Source organism: Mus caroli, unplaced genomic scaffold (assembly GCF_978045245.1).
Source record: "Mus caroli unplaced genomic scaffold, Mus_caroli_1 scaffold_5, whole genome shotgun sequence".
Lineage (NCBI taxonomy): Eukaryota > Metazoa > Chordata > Mammalia > Rodentia > Muridae > Mus > Mus caroli.
Genome location: NW_028227260.1, coordinates 93,348,293 through 93,371,507, shown reverse-complemented (window position 1 = coordinate 93,371,507; position 23,215 = coordinate 93,348,293). Strand labels below are relative to the sequence as shown.

The window sequence follows — 23,215 nt, the reverse complement described above, 5'->3', positions numbered from 1 at the left end:
ACTGTCTGCCCTAGACGACACTTTTTTTTTTTTTTTTTATTCTCTGCCTATTGTTGATGGACCTCTTCTGAAAGGGAATACCTTGGGGAAATCAGATTCAAACTCCAAGGAGTTGATTATTTCCGACTCTTCTGCTTCCCCTTCAAAGGTGATTAAAGCAAAATAAGGATTGTTGGCGGCAAGTGCCTTTCTAGTGATGGTAAAAACAGATAGTGTGTTATCAGGAAATGATCTCTCAGTAGATTGCCTTCAGATCAAATAAGAAATGTGGTGTGTTAGCAGACTCCTTGGACATGAAGGGCGCAGCTGAGGACTGCCATTGCTGAACTTCCCGTAGATCAACTTGTTCAAAGATGCAGGTTAAAGCCTAATGGAGATAAGCATTTGGGGAAGCAATTGAGCAAGAGCCTCAGCTGCAAGCTGAACTCTTGAACTTCACCACTAGTTTCTGAAAAGTCTCCAGGAGCTTTGGCCCGACGTTTTAAGAAAGAGAGCTGACCCAGAATGTGGACTTCCTTGTCTAGCAATGAACCTAGGACCTTCTTGTAGTGAGGCAGTTAAGAGGGATGTTCTTTGGAGTCATGTGGCCTGAGGTTGTAGTTCAGCACATCACCACTTAGTTCTGTAAAATTAGGTGGCTCAGTGTCTCTTCTGTGCCCCACTTGTACTACATTATCTATGGGGTTGTGAAACTGAGAGGATGAATGAGTTGATAGAGAAGAGTGTTTCCAATAGTACCTAAGATATGTCTATGAGAGGGAGAATGATAGTGTAGATAGATGGATAGACAGGTAGATCGATTTATAGACAGACAGACTGACTGAGAAAGAAACAGAGACAGACTCAGAGACAGATGCATAAAGACAGAGAGGCAGACAATGATAATCATAAACACATATAAAAGAGGTTGGCTTATTTTCCTAACTTTCTCACAAAGGCAGAGAACAGGAAAAGATTCCAGGTGTATTAAGGGGTTCTCATGTTTCCTATATGTAAAAGATAACTTTATTGATTTCAAGTTGGCCTAAAATAAACACGGCTTCTTTAATATCTAGTGAGCAAGCAATTCTGCCATTTCGTCATAAGTACCCAGTTAGTCTGCACTACAACATCGAAGTTCAGTCTCACTCCTTTTGGGTGACGTGTTAGAGTCTTAATTGTGGTGTATGTACCATCAACAAATTCAGCATCAACTTCAAGTCTCTAGCAACTGTGAATTAAGGCACAATAATTAGTAAGTCATTCTAGTGGCCTCTAATCAGATAAGCAACTTTGGGGCCTTCAACTTTGTGTCTGAAGGTCTCATTTCTAGAGGTCTAAAAGGAGAAGGTGCAGTCAAGTATCATCTATGCTCCCTTTAGAACCCATGTTCTGTGTCAGGAAGTATGTTTTCAGGCTTTTCCCAGCTGTTGAGAAAACTCAGGCCTCTAATGCATTAAGTGTGTGCTTTACCACTGAATTATACTCCTAACCCTAGGTTTTATTATCAATTTACTTTACATCTTTAGATGAGTTTTCAACTGTTAGATAGGAATCCAGTTTTACTCCTTTTTAAGTGTAGTATATTTTGGAACAAAAGTAATCAAAACGTCCATAGGAAGAAAATGGATTTGTGAGTGTCTTGGACTAGGATGCAGAGAACATGGGGCAAGAAAAGTCTGCATGAGGAGTGTCTCAAAAAGAGCATGGCAATTTGGAGGCCAACAGAGAAAATGTTCAAAAATTACATCAGGATGAAGACTGCACATCTCAGAATCTACTAAAAGCCACAAAACTGAGTAGTCTAACTATATAATATAAAAACTGTAGCTCAGTAAAATTCATCAAAGCTGTGCCTATAATCTTAGTTCTTAGTAGGTAGAGGCAGATTGATCAGGAGCTCATGAATATCCTTGGAAATAGGGTTTGAGGCCAGCATTGGCTATGAGACCCTCTAAAAACAAAACAAAACAAAACAAAAAAGCAACCAAACAAACAAACCAAACCAAAGAATCGAAGCAGTTGCTTGCTGATATGAACAACTATACCTACCTACTTTTCTGAGTCCTAACTTCAAAAGTGTTAATGTTTACTTTCCTCATTTATATTACTTTTAAAAATATTTTTATTAGGTATTTTCCTCATTTACATTTCCAATGCTATCCCAAAAGTCCCCCATACTCTCTCCCACACTCCCCTACCCACCCACTCCCACTTTTTGGCCCTGGCTTTTCCCTGTACTGGGGCATATAATGTTTGCACAACAAATGGGCCTCTCTTTCCAGTGATGGCCAACTAGGCCATCTTCTGATACATATGCAGCTAGAGAAAAGAACTCCGTGGTACTGGTTAGTTCATATTGTTGTTCCACCTATAGGGTTGCAGATCACTTTACCTCCTTGGATACTTTCTCTAGCTTCTCTATTGGAGGCCCTGTCATCCATCCAATAGCTGACTGTGAGCATCCACTTCTGTGTTTGCTAGGCCCCGGCATAGTCTCACAAGAGACAGCTATATCAGGGTACTTTCAGCAAAATCTTGCTAGTGTATGCAATGGTGTCAGCGTTTGGAGGCTGATTATGGGATGGTTCCCTACATATGGCAGTCTCTCAATGGTCCATCCTTTTGTCTCTGGTCTAAACTTGGTCTCTGTAACTCCTTCCATGGGTGTTTTGTTCCCAATTCTAAGAAGGGGCAAAGTGTCCACACTCTGGTCTTCGTTCTTCTTGAGTTTCATGTGTTTCGTGATTATATCTTGTATCTTGGGTATTCTAAGTTTCTGAGCTAATATCTACTTGTCAGTGAGTACATATCATTTGAGTTCGTTTGAAATTGGGTTACCTCACTCAGGATGATGCCCTCCAGGTCCAGCCATTTGCTTAGGAATTTCATAAATTCATTCTTTTTAATAGCTGAGTAGTACTCCATTGTATAAATGTACCACATTTTTTGTATCCATTCCTCTGTTGAGGGGCATCTGGGTTCTTTCCAGTTTCTGGCTATTATAAATAAGGGTGCTATGAACATAGTGGAACATGTGTCTTTCTTACTAGTTGGAACATCTTCTGGATATATGCCCAGGAGAGGTATTGCAGGATCCTCCTGTAGTACTATGTACAATTTTCTGAGGAACCACCAGACTGATTTCCAGAGTGATTGTACAAGCTTGCAATCCCAAAAACAATGGAGGAGTGTTCCTCTTTCTCCATATCCTCGCCAACATCTACTGTCACATGAATTTTTGATCTTAGGCATTCTGACTGGTGTGAGATGGAATCTCAAGGCTCTTTGATTTGCATTTCCCTGATGATTAAGGATGCTGAACACTTTTTCAGGTGCTTTTCAACCATTCGGTATTCAGGTGAGAATTCTTTGTTTAGCTCTGAACCCCATTTTCATGGGGTTATTTGATTTTCTGGAGTCTACCTTCTTGAGTTCTTTATATATATTGGATACTAGTCCTCTATCTGATTTAGGATAGGTAAAGATCCTTTCCCAATCTGTTGGTGGTCTTTTTGTCTTATTGATGGTGTCTTTTGCCTTGCAGAAGTTTTGCAACTTTATGAGGTCCCATTTATCGATTCTCGATCTTACAGCACAAGCCATTGCTGTTCTATTCAGGAATTTTCCCCCTGTACCCATATCTTCGAGGCTTTTCCCTACTTTCTCCTCTACAAGTTTCAGTGTCTCTGGTTTTATGTGGAGTCCCTTGATTCACTGAGATTTGACCTTAGTTCAAGGAGATAGGAATGGATCAATTCGCAGTCTTCTACATGATAACCACCAGTTCTGCCAGCACCATTTGTAGAAAATGCTCTCTTTTTTCCACTGGATTGTTTTTGCTCCCTTGTCAAAGATCAAGTGACCATAGGTGTGTGGGTTCATCTCTGGGTCTTCAATTCTGTTCCATTGGTCTACTTGTCTGTCGTTATACCAGTACCATGCAGGTTTTTTTTTTTTTTTTTTTTTTATCACAGTTGCTCTGTAGTACAGCTTTAGGTCAGGCATGGTGATTCCAGCAGAGGTTCTTTTATCCTTGAGAAGAGTTTTTGCTATCCTAGGTTTTTTGTTGTTCCAGATGAATTTGCAGATTGCCCTTTCTAATTCCTCGAAGAATTGAGTTAGAATTTTGATGGGGATTGCATTGAATCTGTAGATTGCTTTTGGCAAGATAGCCATTTTTACAATGTTGATCCTACCAATCTTCTGAGATCTTCTTTAATTTCTTTCTTCAGAGACTTGAAGTTCTTGTCATACAGATCTTTCACTTCCTTAGTTAGAGTCACGCCAAGGTATTTTATATTCTTTGTGACTATGGAGAAGGGTGTTGTTTCACTAATTTCTTTCTCAGCCTTTTTATTCTTTGTGTAGAGAAAGGCCATTGACTTTTTTTGCGGTAATTTTATATCCAGCTACTTCACTGAAGCTGTTTATCAGGTTTAGGAGTTCTCTGGTGGAATTTTTAGGGTCACTTATATACACTATCATATCATCTGCAAAAAGTGATATTTTGTCTTCATCTTTTTCAATTTGTATCCCCTTGATCTCCATTTGTTGTCGAATTGCTCTGGCTAGGACTTCAAGTACAATGTTGAATAGGTATGGAGAGAGGGGACAGCCTTGTCTAGTCTCTGATTTTAGTGGGATTGCTTCCAGCTTCTCACCATTTCCTTTGATGTTGGCTACTGGTTTGCTGTAGATTGCTTTTATCATGTTTAGTTATGGGCCTTGAATTCCTGATCTTTCCAAGACTTTTATCATAAATGGGTGTTAGATCTTCTCGAATGCTCTTTCTGCATCTAACAAGATGATCACGTGGTTTTTGTCTTTGAGTTTGTTTATATAATGAATTACGTTGATGGATTTCTGTATATTAAACCTTCCCTGCATCCCTGGAATAAAACCTACTTGGTCAGGATGGATGATTGCTTTAATGTGTTCTTGGATTCGGTTAGCGAGAATTTTATTTAGGATTTTTGCATCTATATTCATAAGGGAAATTGGTCTGAAGTTCTCTATCTTTGTTGGATCTTTCTGTGGTTTAGGTATCAGAGAAATTGTGGCTTCATAGAATGAGTTGGGTAGAGTACTTTCTACTTCTATTTTGTGGAATAGTTTGTGAGAATTGGAATTAGATCTTCTTTCAAGTTCTGATGGAACTCTGCACTAAACCCATCTGGTCCTGGGATTATTTTGGTTGGGAGACTATTAATGACTGCTTCTATTTCTTTAGGGGATATGGTACTGTTTAGATCGTTTACGTGATCGTGATTTAACTTTGGTACCTGGTATCTATGTAGAAATTTGTCCATTTTATCCAGGTTTTCCTTTTTTGTTGAGAAAAGTCTTTTGTAGAAGGATCTTATGGTGTTTTGGATTTCTTCAGGATCTGTTGTTATCTCTCCCTTTTCATTTCTGATTTTGTTAATTAGAATGCTGTCCCTGTGCCTTCTAGTGAGTCTGGCTAAGGATTTATCTATCTTGTTGATTTTATCAAAGAACCAGCTCCTCCTTTGGTTGATTCTTTGAATAGTTCTTCTTGTTTCCACTTGGTTGATTTCGCCCCTGAGATTGATTAATTCGTGCTGTTTTTTCCTCTTGGGTGAATTTGCTTCCTTTTGTTCTAGAGCTTTTATGTGTGTTGTCAAGCTGCTAGTGTGTGCTCTCTGTAGTTTCTTTTTGGAGGCACTCAGAGCTATGAGTTTCCCTCTTAGAAATGCATTCATAGTGTCCCATAAGTTTGGGTATGTTGTGGCTTCATTTTCATTAAACTCTAAAAAGTCTTTTATTTCTTTCTTTATTCCTTCCTTGTCCAAGGTATCATTGAGAAGAGTGTTGTTCAGTTTCCACATGAATGTTGGATTTCCATTATTTATGTTATTGAAGATCAACCTTAGTCCATGGTAGTCTGATAGGATGCATGGAACAATTTCAATATTTTTGTATCTGTTGAGGCTTGTTTTGTGACAAATTATATGTTCAATTTTGGAGAAGGTACCATGAGGTTCTGAGAAGAAGGTATATTCTTTTGTTTTAGGATAAACTGTTCTGTAGATATCTGTTAAGTCTATTTGTTTCATAACTTACTTTAATTTCACTGTGTCCCTGTTTAGTTTCTGTTTCCATGATTTGTCTATTGATGAAAGTGGTGTGTTAAAGTCTCCCACTATTATTGTGTGAGGTGCAATATGTGCTTTGAGCTTTACTAAAGTTTCTTTAATGAATTTGTCTGTCCTTGCATTTGGAGCATAGATATTCATAATTGTGAGTTTTTCTTGGAGGATTTTACCTTTGATAATTATGAAGTGCCCCTCCTTGTCTTTTTTGATAACTTTGGGTTGGAAGTCGATTTTATTCGATATTAGAATCGCCACTGCAGCTTGTTTCTTCAGACCATTTGCTTGGAAAATTGTTTTCCAGCCTTTCATTTTGAGGTAGTGTCTGTCTTTTTCCCTGAGATGGGTTTCCTATAAGCAGCAAAATGTTGGGTCCCATTTGTGTAGCCTGTCTGTTAGTCTATGTCTTTTTATTGGGGAATTGAGTCCATTGATATTAAGAGATATTAAGGAAACGTAATTGTTGCTTCCTATTATTTTTGTTGTTAGATTTATCATTTCCTTCTGGCAGAAATTGTGTTCCACTCACCAGAGGTCATAAGATCCCATGGAGAGTCCTCTGGGGACCTTGGGGGTGTCCTCAGACCCAGGGCCCAAGGTGCCCTGTGCTGGTTCTGACCAGAACGGATTTGTGACCCTGGTCAGGCCGGGTTTTCTGCTTCCCTAATTAATGCAGTCTCAGGTCCCACGTGATTGGATTGGAGCAGAAGTTGTGTTCCACTCACCAGAGGTCCTAAGATCCTATGGAGAGTCCTGTGGGGAACTTGTGGGTGTCCACATACCCTGGGCCCAAGGTTCCCTGGTGCTGGTGTCGATCAGAAGGGACTTATATTACATTTTAAATAGTTATTAAACTCCTAAGCCTGTTCTGACAGTCTGGTCATTCTTATTCTTTCTCTGCATACTTCCCTGCACAGCTGATGAGTATGTTTGTTTTCTTGGAGCCTATGTTAAAAGACAGGAGGACTTCATTTCTTTTGCTTCTCCATCTCCCTCCTCTTGGCAGCTAATGATTTTTGCAACTTGTCTGCCCAGTCACTATGTCAATTTTCTAACTCATAAAATGATCCTCAAGGTTAAGCAAAAAGGAGGAAAATTACAAAAATGGTAGCCAGAGGATTGAGAGTGCAGAAAAGTGGTAGAACACTTGCTAGCTTGAGAAACCAGAATCCCATTCTAAACACCATAAATATTCCAATGAACATGGGACCTAAAAGTCAAAGAGAGAGCACATATCTACAATACCCTAAACCTGGAGATTGAGGTATCCTATAATATCAACACATTGAGGTCTCTCACCCAATAAAAGACAATGGAAAACAATGTGGTAGCACATACCAAGAATCCCCCAAACCAAGATTTGGGGCAGGAGGATCTTGACTTTAAGGGCAGCCTGGTTATATAGGAATTAGTACAAAAGCCAGTTCAACTTCCTTTGATATTTGTTGCAAAAGGCTCATGTATGACTGCTAGCGGGTCTGGTTTATGCTTTGTTATAATAGGTCTTCGTGTCAGTAATCAGTACAGAAAAAAAATTGAGAGAGTGTCTCATGTATTCAAGACTGGCTTTTATCTCATTACATACTTGAAGATAGCTTTGAACTTTAGATACTCTTGCCTCTACCTTCTGAGTGCTGGGGTTGCAGACATAGACCAGTAAACCTGCTATTATGCATTTCTTGGTAATGAACCAAGAGATTCATACATGTTAGATAGTATAACAACTTGACTATATCCCTAGTCTAAGAAGGAAGTTTTTATTGGGTAGATAAAGTAATCTCAGGGAAAAGGTTTAACATATGCAGTCTCACTTTGCCATAAAACAACAAATGTCCAAAGGCTGTGTTGCTATTTTAGAATAATTATTTGAGTTGCTATAGTCAGTAGTTTTGCATAAGCAAGGTACTTTCTGTAACCACTTTCTGTCTTGTTATAAATACTGTTCTTTTTAGGCTTTGAGTGGACTAAACAGTGTTTGAGGAGGGGATGAGAGTTCAATGTTAGTTCAATGTTAGTAATATTTATCAATTAGATAAATATTACTTTCCTTGCTCCCCTTCATTTTCCTCTCCCTCCATCCTTGCCTCCCTCCATTCCTTTTGCAGTGCTAGGCATGGAACTAAAGCTAGAAAATTCTAGGCAAGCACTCTACTGACTACTTTCATATTAGGTTCCTTATAAAAATTTCCCTTCCTTCCTTCCTTCCTTCCTTCCTTCCTTCCTTCCTTCCTTCCTTCCTTCCTTCCTTCCTCCTTCCCTCCCTCCCTCCCTCCCTCCCTCCCTCCCTCCCTCCCTCCCTCCCTCCCTTCCTCCCTCCTTTCTTCCTTCCTTCCTTCCTTCCTTCCTTCCTTCCTTCCTTCCTTCCTTCCTTCCACAATATACCACCAAGCACTAGTGGTGGTACATGCCTTTAATCCAAGCATATGGGAGGCAGAGACAGGCAGATCTTTTAATTCATGGCCAGTCTGGCCTACAGAGTGAATTCCAAGACAGTCAAGCCTATATAGAGAAATCCTGTCTCAAAACAAAACAAAAAAGAAACCAAACCAAATAAAAACCCCACCATCCCCTCCCCCCAAATCAAACACCAAACCAAAACAATACACTAATATATACATACCTTGGTTACCCTAATGCAATCAATAGGACAAAGTTAGAAGTGGAAGCCAGGAAGGACAGTGAGAAGGTTGCAATTTCAGCAGAAATATGTATGGGTTTTGTTGAAGACAGAACTGGTCTCTTACAAGAAGGAGAGAGAGGTAGTTCAGGTTTTGATTTTAAAAGAATGGACTCTGACAAGCAGCAAGAAACAAGAGTCTGCCAACAGCTAGAATGATCTAGGAAGTAGATACTTCCCCAGAACTTTCTAGCAAGAGGGCACTCAGGGCAAAACTACAATTTCAGGCTTGTGAGTCTCTAGCAGACAAGAGCCACCAAACCTGGACATGCAACCTACCAAGCTGGGAGATGATGGATGTGTCTTGTACTAAGGTGTTATGTGAGGTAATGGTAGATGCCAGGCAGGCATGTTTTGGGGCAAATTTCCATGTTTGGGTGTGGTGAGAGGGCTACTAATGTTTTAACTCTTTAAATAACCCTAGCTTTCAAATCTGTTTGCTGATCTACTGTGTGAGCTGAAGCCTTTAGAGAAATTTTTAGTCTGTGACTCATTTACTTCAGTTAACTCTGGGTATATTTTTTACTATTGTACTAAATTCTCCACCTAGAGACATTTTGACAGCATTTTTGTTTTGTATTTTAAGAAATGATACATGATCTTTGATTGAGCATGTTTTTTTTTGTTTTTGTTTTTGTTTTTTTGTTTGTTTGTTTTTGTTTTGTTTTTATATGCTAGGCTCCAAACAGCAGGTCTGAGAATGTTCTTTCTGGAGACCAAGGACATTAGAAGAGATTTATATTTCCTGGTTTCTTAGTATCTCTTAGTCCTGCTTGGAAGCTCTGCAGGAAGAAGTGACTTGAGATTGTGAGGATGTGCCAGACACCTCATATTGGGTGCCCTACTGGACTGACAATCTACCTATACCTCATACCAGCTTTTGTCCTAAGTTCTTAAACTAGTCCCCTTCTGCAGACCCTTTTTGGTCTCTGTCTGCGTAGAATGGGTTTCTAGTTGCAGGTAGAACAGGATTCAGTGAATGACAGACAAAATCAACATGAGAGGTTGTGTAGAATCTGAATGTATTATCACAAAGTGAACACCAATCTTATATAATACAGAAAACAAAAAGGTAGGATGTCACAGCAGGCAAAGTACATTGAAATTACTTGACACAAAACAAAGGAATGACTTCAAAAGGACTTACAGGAACCAGATAGTATTTACAGTAAAGATAAAGCAGCTCTGCTTAGGGTCTGTTAATGACAGGTAAGGATTTCATACCCTAGTCACAATTTGTGCTATTCCTTTGAGCCTTGTGAAAGCTAGCACCAGGGGGTTCTGCTCTAGCAGACCTTCTCATGAATAATGAAATACTACAAACCTCCTATTTCCTAGGCCTTGATAAATTCTTATATGAGTGTAACTTGGTTGTTCTTTTAAGTATCTGTGGAGAATCTCCATTTGTCAGAAGAGTTCATCAACTTGCTTCTAATATGCAATGTAGCCTATTATACCTGGCTGTAGTGAAGTTGCCTGTCTCAGTTGGTTTGCTTAACTCTTACATGGTAAACCCACCTATTATCTAGGCCACTGTTTATTCCCTTGTTTGGATAATACTGGCTACTGTCCTAAATAATCACTCTGCAGACTAGCCCTGAGCTATTCTAGCTCCGTTCTTTGTAATGCCTAATTAGTTTCACCATTTCTACTAGAAGTACATTTGAATGTTACTGAATAGATAATATTCTCACTGAATTCTTACTGAATTCCAAGTTTGTCGGCTTCAAAGATTTTCTGGGACTTTGGAACACTGGTGAGGGCTTAGATATGTCAGAATTCAATCTTTAAAGGCACATATAATAAAATAATACTAAAAGAGAGCACGTGGATCCATACACCAGACTAACGCAGGGATAGGGTATGAGTATATGGGTTATGAGAATGCCAAGTTTCCAGGAGGTTGAGTTTCCTTGAAACTCTTTGCCTCATGAGTGCTTCCAGGTCTCTCAGCCTGCCAAGATGATGTCACTGGAGTGTATGTAGCAGTCCCCAGAGCACCACTTCAATGGTCCCTTGTCGCTGGAGACACACCCTTCCTCCATAGGAACCATGCCTTCTTCTAAGCTGGCCATAATAAAATGCTTCATCCTAATCCTCCCCTATCACCCCCATGGCCCAGGAATTTCATTTTTCAAATCTTCAAGAGAAGAACTAGAAAACAACTGTCTTTGGAGGATACTGAGTTTTCCTACCTGTCTAAAGCTGAGTTCACCAAGAACTGAGAAAGGCTGCATACTCCTGAAGATATGCCTAACATTTCCTGTATCACTTACCTGTTAAAATAATCAACCTCTTTCCACTCTTGTTCCCTAGTTGTGGTTATCCTTTTCCTACTCATCAAGACTGAATCCACTGTCTACAGCTATAGTAACTGTTTAACCAACAAATGGTAATGAGTATTCTAGTATTGTAAGAATCGCACCTCCTCTGTGCTTGTAGTTGTGGAAAGGCAATATGGACAGTAAAATACCCATATAGATTTTGTGGAAAAACAAAGGATGTTTGAATATCTCTTCAAGCTTTTATCAATTGTATGATTTGGGTGAAGTTAAAAAACAAAACATCACAAAGCAAAACACCCCTTCCTCAGCTGGACTAGAACTCATGCACAGCTCAGTGATGTATCTTTTCACTCAGTGTGTGCATGTGATCCTATGTTTGGTTCCCAGTAGTGCCAGAAACAAGCAACAACCAGCACCCTTTCCTCAGTTTCAATCTATCATTCTGTAATATGGAAATGGTAGTATCTTACCCACAAAGGAATTCTAAAGCTAGATTAAACCATGAATATAAAAGTACTTAGAGCTTTCAATTAAATCACAAGTAACTTTGGTTAGGTTAATTTCAAAGGTAGTATAGTGAAATAGTTCTCATTCCCATTTGTATAAATTCTCCTGGTATCTTTGGTAGAATTTTATAGAGCCACTCCAAAATACCACTGTAGCAGGCTAAAATATATCCATGAACTAGCCTTTCATCACATAACGAAGTTAATACTTTTGAGAAACACAAGACACATAGGCAGTTGTGGAAACTAAATGAAAAGTAAAAGTCACACTTTTTTTATGACAGCTAAACTCCATTTATAAGGGTTTTTCTCTTCCTGTCCTATGAAAAGGAAGATAAGTAATAAAGGCAGCCCTTGTTTCCCCCTCTTTTCCTGACCTTCTGCCTAAACAGGCCTTTCCCTATATCTTTGTTTGCTTCAAGGAGGGTGGTCTTTAATACAAAATCTAATAGTATGTTCAACTCTGCTCTTATTGTCTACTTGTGCTGGTGACCCTCACTACCTGCCACCTGTAGAGCAGGTAGTCATGTTAAGGAAGTTCTGTTTACTTATGTTTGTATTTCATCCTGCTTTTGTTACAGGGGTCAATATCAACTAAGATCTAAGAAAGGCTAAATAAACATAGAACTACTGCCTTCCCAATATCGTCACAGGTAATGCCCTGCTATTACTGTTACCAAAATTGTATATTGACATTCATTTCACTTGCCTAGTATACACTGTTATTGCAGAGAAAGAATTTAAATCTTAAAATTGAAATGAAGAAAAAAAATCCAAAGAGCACTGATTTCACCAGTGATAACTCCTGTAGGGAGATATCCAGTCTAGATGCAAAATTATATTTTGGATATATTATCAGAATATGATATTTATAAGTCTAAGAAGTAAAAATAAAACAAAGCCATGCAGTTATAATGAAACTTTTCTAATTCTGAGTATGATTATTTATACGAATTGTTAAGGAATTTTCAAAGTCAGATTATAAGGCCATGTGCTAATTTTATATTCAATGCCAGTTTTTATATTTTTCCTCTAAGCACTATACAAAGTCTGTGTAAAGCTACCTATCAATACTTACATCACTATCTTCAGAACTACTATAGCCATCTTCTAGCTAAATGGAAAAAGTTGAGATAAATTATTGAAATGACATCCTTACTCAGTACGAGGTGATTTTTTAAAATCTAAATTGCAAGCTTTAGCATTTAAACAATATTCCCTTCTTATCCTTGGTTCTTAATATTGTTAACTATGGGCTTGGCCATTTTGTATCTTGGTTAACCACAACAATTCCCAAACTGAAGAGATTTTATCCCTATAACTAAAGTAAGTTGCTTTTCTATATTCCTGTCTCTCTTATTGTTTCTTCTCCCCAGTAATGGCTAGTCAAGTCATACTGATCCCTTGGCATTCTGTAACAGAACAATGATTGGCTACTCTTAGCAATGGCCAAGATCCCATCATAAAGGAAGATTTTCTGTCCCCTTCTCCATTTCCCACCCTCTAACTACTCTTGTGTCTAAGAGGGCTGCTGGGTCTCTAGTTTCCTGAACTAGAGATCTCCTCACTACACATCTTTTCCCAAATAAAGCCTGTGCTCTATAACAATAGAGTCCCTCTGTCCTGTGTTTGACTTTTATTCTTACTGACCTTACAAGTGTAACATTCAATTTCTGATATTGTACACACATGCAAGACCATCAAAGGCAGTGTGTCCTTAGAGATAAATCAGTCTAAGTCTCCTTACCATGTCAGAAAACTGTAGCTCAGAAGGTGAAGTCCTCAAGTCACAATCATGAATACAAATAAATACTAAAATTTTGAAGAAGCAAGGAAGATGCAAAAGAAAAGCCTAGTTAAAAGAATATAATACATGGAACCTCATAGAATTTTTAGGTAGAAAATAGAAAGTATTGCACTTACCCTACATTCAGTTCAATTATCTCATTTCTTTGCTGTTCCTGTGCCCATAAATAGTCAGTCCTTTCTCTTATTGCAGAAGATCTGGTATTTGTCATACAGGGTGAAAAAATAGAAAACAATTTTAAAACCCCTATCACTAACAGATTTAACACATGCAAAAGATTTAATTTCATGTATACATCATCTCTGTGCTGATGCATGTTCCTATAGACACATGCAAAGTCCAGAAGAGGGCAGCATGTTTCCTCCACTATCACTTTCCACCTAGTAGGTGGGTTTCTCCTTGACAGTAGGGCTTGCATTTTCTTGGATAGTTTGGAAGCTAAGAAGGCCCAGTGACTATCTTGTCTTCCCCATTTCAGCAATTGGGCTACAGGTTTGTGTGGGACCCCTGGTTCATTGTGTGTATGATTGGACTTGAACTCTAGTCTCCATGCTAGTACATCAAGTGCTCTAAATTTTAAGTTGTCTCCCTTGACCCCTATTTAACACTTCAGCATTACAAATTATTTTTCTTTAGAGTATTAATATGTAATCAGTTATAGCTGTATGCTAAATCTATGAAGTTTGCAAGCAAATGGATGAATATACTAGGAAATATATGTCTGTGGATTATCTGAATCTTTAGATGTGAGTATATAACCTCAGAAACAAGGAAAGTACAAGGGAACATAGCGGGAGGAGGAACTCTAGAGAGGAGTGAAATAGGACAAGTGTGCTATGAAGGGATAATAAGAAAACAGGGGAGAAAATTAACTGAAAAGGAGGAAGGCAAGACAGAGGGAGAAGGAAGAAACCCTAAATAACACCAAGAATGGTTAACAAAAACATCCATTTTGTTTACTTAACATACATATGTTGTGTCTGAGCCTGTGCCCTGTGCAGAACTTGGGCACTAACTCTGTATCCAGTTCCACAACATCCAGAAGAAGCTCAACTCCCAGGTGGTCTAACACACATAGGATTATAGGAATTCAGGAGCTAGGTCACACCAGGATTTCAGGATTCCAAAAGCAGCTTGACTCCTAGGAGCTCTGACATACCCAGGATGTCAGGATCACAGGATTGCAGGATCACAGGATCCTAGAGACAGCAAGAATCAGATGAGTCCTGACACAATCAGAAACACAGAAGGGACAGGCTCCTGTCCCAGAGAGAGCAAGGGCAGGTAGCACTAGAGATAACCAGAGGCAAGCATAAGAACATAAATAATAGAAACCAGGGTTACTAGGCATCATCAGAACAAAACTCTCCCACCACAGCAAGTCCTGGATACACTATCACACCAGAAAAGCAAGATTCAGATCTAAAAATAATTTCTCGTGATGATGATAGAGGACTTTAAGAAGGACATAAATAAAGTCCTTAAAGAAACACAGGAGAACACAGGTAAACAGGTAGAAGCCCTTAAAGAGGAAAGACAAAAATCCCACAAAGAATTACAGGAAAACACAACAAGACAGGAGAAGGAATTGAACAAGGCCATCCAGGATCTAGAAATGAAAACAGAAACAATAAAGAAACCACAAAGGGAGGTAACCCTGGAGATAGAAAACCTAGGAAAGGTATCAGGAGTCAAAAACCCAAGTGTCAGCAAGAGATAGAAGAGAGAATGTCAGTTGTAGAAAATACCATAGAAAATGTTAACGCTGTCAAAGAAAATGCAAAATGCAAAATTCTCCTAACCCCAAATTTACAGGAAATCCAGGACACAAGGAGAAGACCAAACCTATGGGTAATAGGTATAGAAGAGAGCAAAGATTCCCAACTTTGTGAATATCTTCAACAAAATTATAAAAGAAAACTTCCCTAACCTAATGAGATGGCCATTAATATAAAAGATGCCTATAGAACTCCAAATAGATTGGACCAGAAAAAAAATTACTGAGGTCACATAATAATCAAAATACCAAATTCACAAAACAAAGAAAGAATATTAAAAGCAGTAAGGGAAAACGGTCTAGTAACATACAAAGGCAGACACAATAAGGATTACACCAGATTTCTCACCAGAGACTATGAAAGCCAAAAGATCCTGGGCAAATGTCATACAGAACCTAAGAGACCACAATGCCAGCCTAGGTTACTATACCCTGCAAAACTCTCAATTACCATAGATGAAGAAATCAAGATATTTTAATGACAAAAACAAATTTACACAGTATCTTTCCACAAATCCAGCCCTACAAAGGATAATATATGGAAAACTCCAACACAAGGAGGGAAAGTAAACTATAAGAAAAAGCAAGAAAATAATCTTCTTTCAATAAACCCAAAAGAAGTTAGCCACATAAGCATAATTCCACATCTAACAACAAAAATGACAGTAAGCAACAATCACTTTTCCTTACTATCTCCTTACATTAATGTAACTAATTCCCCATTAAAAACATAGACTAAGAGACTCGATATGTAAACAGGATCCACTATTTTGCTTCATAAAGGAAGCACAACTCAGTGACAAAGACAAACACTACCTCAGAGTGAAAAGCTGAAAACAAATTTCCAAGCAAATGGTCCCAAGAAAAAAGCTGGAGTAGCCATTCTAATACTGAATACAATTAACTTTCAACAAAACATTATCAAAAAAGATAAGGAAGGACACTTAACACTCATCAAAGGAAAAATATACCAAGAAGAAATCTCAATTCTGAACATCTATGCTCCAAATTCAAGGGCATCCACATTCATTAAGAAACTTTAATAAAGCTCAAAACACACATTGTACCTCACACAACAATAGTCTGAGACTTTAACACCCCACTCTCATCAATGGACAGATCCTGGAAACAGAACCTAAACAGAGACACATGAAAACTAACAGAAGCTATGAAACAATGGATTTAACAGATATCTACAAAATATTTTATTCTAACACAAAAGGATATACATTCTTCTCAGCACTTCATGGTACCTTCTCCAAAACTGACCATATAATTGGTCACAAAACAGCCTCAACAGATGCAGGAGAAGGTTGAGATAACCTCATGTATCCTATCAGATCACCACAGACTAAGGATGGTTTTCAATAATAACAAAACAATAGAAATCCCACATACACATGGAAGTGTACCACACACTACTCAATGATAACTTTGTCAAGGAAGAAATAAAGTAATTAAAGACTTTTTAGAATTCAATGAAAATGAAGGCACAACATCAAAACTTATGGGACACAATGAAAACAGTGCTAAGAGGAAAACTCATAGCTCTGAGTGCCTCCACAAAGAAACTGGAGAGAGCATACACTAGCAGCTTAACAGCACAACCAAAAGTTCTAGAACAACAACAACAAAAAAGAAAATATACCCATGAAGATTGGACAGCAGGAAATAATCAAACTCAGGGCTGAAATCAACCAAGTATAAACAAAAAGAACCATACAAAGAATCAACCAAACCAGGAGCTGGTTCTTTGAGAAAATCAACAAGATAGATAAAACCTTAGCCAGACTAACCAGAGGGCACAGGGACAGTATCCTCATTAGCAAAATCAGAAATGAAAAGGGAGACATAACAACAGAAACCATAGAAATCCAAAAAATCATCAGATCCTACTACAAAAGTCTATATTCAACTAAATTGGAAAATCTGGATGAAATGGACAATTTTCTAGACAGATACAATGTGTCAAAGATAACCCATCTAAACAGCCTCATAACTCCTTAAGAAATTGAAGCAATCATTAAAAGGATGTGGAGAAAGAGGAACTCTCCTCCATTTTTGGTGGGATTGGAAGCTGATACAACCACACTGGAAATCAGTCTGGCAGTTCCTTAGAAAATTAGGGCATAGTACAACCTGAGGATCCAGCTATACCACTCCTGGGCATATACCCAAAAGATGCTCTAACATATAAAAAGGACACTTGCTCCACTATATTCTTAGAAGCCTTATTTATAATAACCAGAAGCTGAAAAGAACTCAGATGTCCTTCAACAGAGGAATGAATACAGAAATTGTGGTACATTTACACAATACTACTCAGGTATTAAAAACAATGACTTCATGAAATTATGAGGCAAATGTATGGAGCTAGAAAAAAATCATCCTGAGTGAGAACACATATGGTATACGCTTACTGATAATACCCAAGATATAATTCATAATCGTAATATCCAAGATATAATTCACAGACCACATGAAGCTCGAGAAGAAGGAAGACCAAAGTGTGGATACTTCGATCCTTAGAAGGGGGAACAAAATACCCGTGGGAGGAGTTACAGAGACAAAGTTTGGAGCAGAGACTGAAAGAAAGGCCATCCAGGGACTGCCCCACCTGGGGATCCATCCCATATACAGTTATCAAACCCAGACACTATTGCAGCATGCCAAGAAGTGCTTGCTGACAGGAGCCTGATACAGCTGTTTTTTGAGAGGCTCTGCTAGTGTCTGACTAATAAAGAGGTGGATGCTCACAGTCAAACATGGAACTGACTGTAGGTTCCCCAATGGAGGAGCTAGATAACGTACCAAAGGAGCTGAATGGGGTTGCAGCCCCATAGGAGGAACAACAATATGAACCAACCAGATCCTCCAGAGTTCCCAAGGACTAAACAACCAACCAAAGAGTACACATGGAGGGACCCATGGCTCTCGCTACATATGTAGCAGAGGATGGCCTTATTGGATATCAATGGCACGCCCTTCGTCCTGTGAAGGCTAGATGCCCCAGTGTAGCATAATTGGAGGGCAGGCAATCCGGAGTGGGTGGATGGGTGGGGGAATACTATCATAGAAACAGGGGAGGGTGGATGGGATAGGGTTTTTTTTGGGGGGGTGACTTGGAAAGGGGACATTTAAAATGTAAATAAAATATCCAGTAAGAAATTAAAAATAAATAACATACATATGTTATATATGTGCATATTTAAACAGATGTATGTATGTATGTAGTTTGAATGAAGTTTTACAATTCTAAGTGCCAGTTCTTGCCAAAAGTATCATAGACTACCTAACATAAACCCTGTGCTAGGTACAGGAAAGCTCCTCTTCAATTGTTAGACACAGGAATAGAAGAGACTCCCAAAATAATATAGGCTATTGCTGTTGCCCTGTTTGCCTCACATAATTTGAAGGCAAGATCCTATAGCTAAAGACTGCATACAATTTGGACAATGGATTTGGAGAAACTGCTGTAACATATACTTGTTGGGCTGAGGTTGTGGTTTAGATATAAATCACTTGCCTAATGTGTACAGGGTCTATCATAATTTGCACTACAACAACAACTACATACACACTCTCCCCCCCACACAAACATGCACACTCTCTCACACAGATACATACACTCACATACATACAAAGACACACAGAAGGTGAGATAATTTGTCTGATAAAGCCTTTAGGACTCCTAGGGAAGGAGATAAAGGAAAGAAACAGGTTGATTACCATTAGTTATATCCTATCATATCAATTTAGCATAATATGTTGGTATAGGATACAAAAGGAGTAGCTACTCTGAGTAGTGGATAGGCCTAGTAGGATAGGCCAGACTGGGAAACAATCTTAGGCAATTGCATATGCATGTGAGTTGATATCATGAGCCACAAAATTGTTCCAATACATGCCTGAATTGGAAAAGTGTCTGAAAGACTATCCTTTCAGGGATCATTTCTATAGTTTGTTACTAGATAAGTTTCTCTGACTGTGTGGAAAAATGTCTGTATTGGGAAAATACAAATTTAGTTATTAAGACACAGAAATGCTTATACATTTCTATATCATTCCAAACATTGTACTAACATTGATAAAGTACTGATTTTGTTTCTACCTGTCAATTTCTGGCTCGTATCCTGGTGGTGATGCATCCCTTGGTCCATTTCTTCCTCTTTGACCATGGTATTTTTCTCCTTTATGAAGCATCCATGACTGGATGCTACTAGATCTCAATGAGCAGTCATAATGATTTCTCTGTGACTGGATGTTACGAGCTCTCCATGACTGATTATTATGACCCTTCCGTGACTGGTTGTCATGACCTCTCTGCGACTGGTTGTTCTGACCTTTCCATGACTGGTTGTTATGACTTCTCCCTGCATGGCCATGATAAGCTCTCCCTGGGTGGTCATGATGAGATCTGCCATCATGGTTTTGATGAGCTAACCCTGTATGTTTATCATGAGCTCTCCCTCTTTGGGCTTGATTATCTCTCTGTGTGTGGCCAGGATGAACTATCTCTGAGTGACTAGGAAGAACTCTCTCGGTATGGGTAAGATGTAATCTATCTGAGTGGCCATGTTGAAGCCTACCTGCATGGTTATGATGTTGTCTATCTGAGTAGTCATGAAGTAGTCTAACTGAGAGTTCAATGTATGGTCTATCTGAGTGGTCATGATGTGGTCTACCTGAGAGGTCATGAAATGGTCTAACTAAATGGTCAAGATGTGATCTAACTAAGACGTCATGGTGTGGTCTACCTGAGAGTTCATGACATGATCTACCTGAGTAGTCATGAAGTGGTCTATCTGAGAGGTCATGGTGTAGTCTATCTGAGTGGTCAAGGTGTGGTCTATCTGAGAGATCATGAAGTGGTTTAACTGAGTAGTCATGGTGTGGGCTAACTGGAAGGTTAGGAAGTGGTCTAACTGAGTGGTCATGGTGTGGTCTATCTGAGAGTTCATTGTGTGGTCTACCTGAGTAGTCATGGTGTGGTCTACCTGGGAGGTCATGATGTGGTCTAACTGAGGTCATGGTGTAGTGTATGTGAGAGGTCATGGTGTGGTCTATCTGAAAGGTCATGGTGTGGTATAACAGAGAGGTCATGAAGTTGTCTACTGCGGGAAGCGGGTGCGGCTGCAGGCCCTGTGAAACCCACTTGTTACTGCCTTGCGCCAGCATGCACGGTGAGGCTGCATGCGTGGGCTGCCTGCCAGGCTGGACCATTCCTCGTGATCCAGACCTGTCAGCCTACCTGTGAACCATCTGAGCTTGTGCCTGGAGCTTGTGTGAATTCTGACTGGATGAGGTGGGGTGGAGCTAGATGAGCTCCATTGGCATGAGAATAGGAGTTGTTTTAGCCCTTGCTGTAGGTAGAAGTAGAGTAAGAGAAGCTGTTGTATTAGGAGTTGTTTTAGCCCTTGCCCTAAGTAGAAGCGAGTAGTAGTAAAGAAGCTGTTTTAGGAGAAGGAGTAGAAGAAGAGGCTGCTGTGGAAAAGAACTGTAGGGGAAAAAGCCAAAGTAAAAGAAGTTGCAGTGTCCACCTTCTTAAGTTCTTTATATATATTGGATATTACTCCCCTATCTGATTTAGGATAGGTAAACATCCTTTCCCAATCTGTTGGTGGTCTTTTTGTCTTATTGATGGTGTCTTTTGCCTTGCAGAAGCTTTGCAACTTTATGAGGTCCCATTTATCGATTCTTGATCTTGCAGCACAAGCCATTGCTGTTCTATTCTGAAATTTTCCCCCTGTACCCATATCTTCGAGGCTTTTCCCTACTTTCTCCTCTATAAGTTTCAGTGTCTCTGGTTTTATGTGGAGTCCCTTGATCCACTGAGATTTGACCTTAGTTCAAAGAGATAGGAATGGATCAATTTACATTCTTCTACATTATAACCACCAGTTGTGCCAGCACCATTTGTTGAAAATGCTCTCTTTTTTCCACTGGATGGTTTTTGCTCCCTTGTCAAAGATCAAGTGACCATAGGTGTGTGGGTTCATCTCTGGGTCTTCAATTCTGTTCCATTGGTCTACTTGTCTGTCGTTATACCAGTACCATGCAGTTTTTATACAATTGCTCTGTAGTACAGCTTTAGGTCAGGCATGGTGATTCCAGCAGAGGTTCTTTTATCCTTGAGAAGAGTTTTTGCTATCCTAGGTTTTTTGTTGTTCCAGATGAATTTGCATATTGCCCTTTCTAATTCCTTGAAGAATTGAAGACCCAGAGATGAACCCACACAGCTATCGTCACTTGATCTTTGACAAGGGAGCAAAAACCATCCAGTGGAAAAAAGAGAGCATTTTCAACAAATGGTGCTGGCACAACTGGCGGTTATCATGTAGAAAAATGCGAATTGATCCATTTCTATCTCCTTTTTCTAAGGTCAAATCTAAGTGGATTAATGAACTCCACATAAAACCAGAGACACTGAAACTTATAGAGGAGAAAGTAGGGAAAAGCCTCGAAGATATGGGTACAGGGGAAAAATTCCTGAATAGAACAGCAATTGCTTGTGCTGTAAGATCGAGAATCGATAAATGGGACCTCATAAAATTGCAAAGCTTCTGCAAGGCAAAAGACACCGTCAATAAGACAAAAAGGCCACCAATAGATTGGGAAATGATCTTTACCTATCCCAAATTGGATAGGGGACTAATATCCAATATATATAAAGAACTCAAGAAGGTGGACTCCAGAAAATCAAATAACCCCATTAAAAAATGGGGCTTAGAGCTGAACAAATAATTCTCACCTAAGGAATACCAACTGACTGAGAAACACCCGAAAAAATGTTCAATATCCTTAATCATCAGGGAAATGCAACTCAAAACAACCCTGAGATTCTACTTCACTCCAGTCAGAATGGCTAAGATGAAAAATTCAGGTGACAGCAGATGCTGGCGAGGATGTGGAGAAAGAGGAACACTCCTCCATTGTTGGTGGGATTGCAAGCTTGTACAACTACTCTGGAAATCAGTCTGGCGATTCCTCTGAAAATTGGACATAGTACGACAAGAGGATCCCGCAATACCTCTCCTGGGCATATATACAGAAGATGTTCCAACCGGTAAGAAGGACACAGGCTCCACTATGTTCATAGCTGCCTTATTTATAATAGCCAGAAGCTGGAAAGAACCCAGATGCCCCTCAACAGAGGAATGGATACAGAAAATGTGGTACATGTACACAATGGAGTACTACTCAACTATTAAAAGAAATGAATTTATGAAATTCCTAGGCAAATGGCTGGACCTGGAGGGCATCATCCTGAGTGAGGTAACCCAATCACAAAGGATCTTGCACAATATGTACTCACTGATAAGTGGATATTAGACCAGAAACTTAGGATACCCAAGATATAAGATACCATTTGTTTAACGCATGAAATTCAAGAAGAACGAAGACCAAAGTGTGGACACTTTGCCCCTTCTTAGAAATGGGAATAAAACACCCATGGAAGGAGTTATAGAGACAAAATTTGGAGCTGTGACAAAAGGATGGACCATCTAAAGACTGCCATATCCAGGGATCCATCCCATAATCAGCTTCCAAATGCTGACACCATTGCATACAGTAGTAAGATTTTGCTGAAAGGACCCAGATATAGCTGTCTCTTGTGAGACAAGGCCAGGGCCTAGCAAACACAGAAGTGGATGCTCACAATCAGCTTTTGGATGGATCACAGGGCCCCCAATGGAGGAGCTAGAGAAAGTACACAAGGTGCTAAAGGGATCCGAAACCCTATAGGTGGAACAACATTATGAACTAATCAGTACCCCAGAACTCTTGACTCTACCCGCATATGTATCAAAAGATGGCCTAGTAGGCCATGACTGGAAAGAGAGGCCCATTGGACTTGCAAACTTTATATGCCCCAGTACAGGGGAACGCCAGGGCCAAAAAGTGGGAGTGGGTGGGTAGGGGAGTGGGGGGGTGAGTGTATTGAGGACTTTTTGGATAGTATTGGAAATGGAAATGAGGAAAATACCTAATTAAAATAAAATAAAATAAAGGAGACAGTAAAAACTTTGACAAGTATATATGGTAATCTGTAAGAGTAAGTGAATAA

General features: G+C 39.3%; 2 pseudogenes; one reads left to right on the top strand and one right to left on the bottom strand.

Moving 5' to 3' along the window:
* Positions 1-235: 235 nt before the first annotated feature.
* Positions 236-20,370, bottom strand: LOC110286418 (uncharacterized; annotated as a pseudogene).
* Positions 19,077-19,150, top strand: LOC115030239 (small nucleolar RNA U3; annotated as a pseudogene).
* Positions 20,371-23,215: the final 2,845 nt, after the last annotated feature.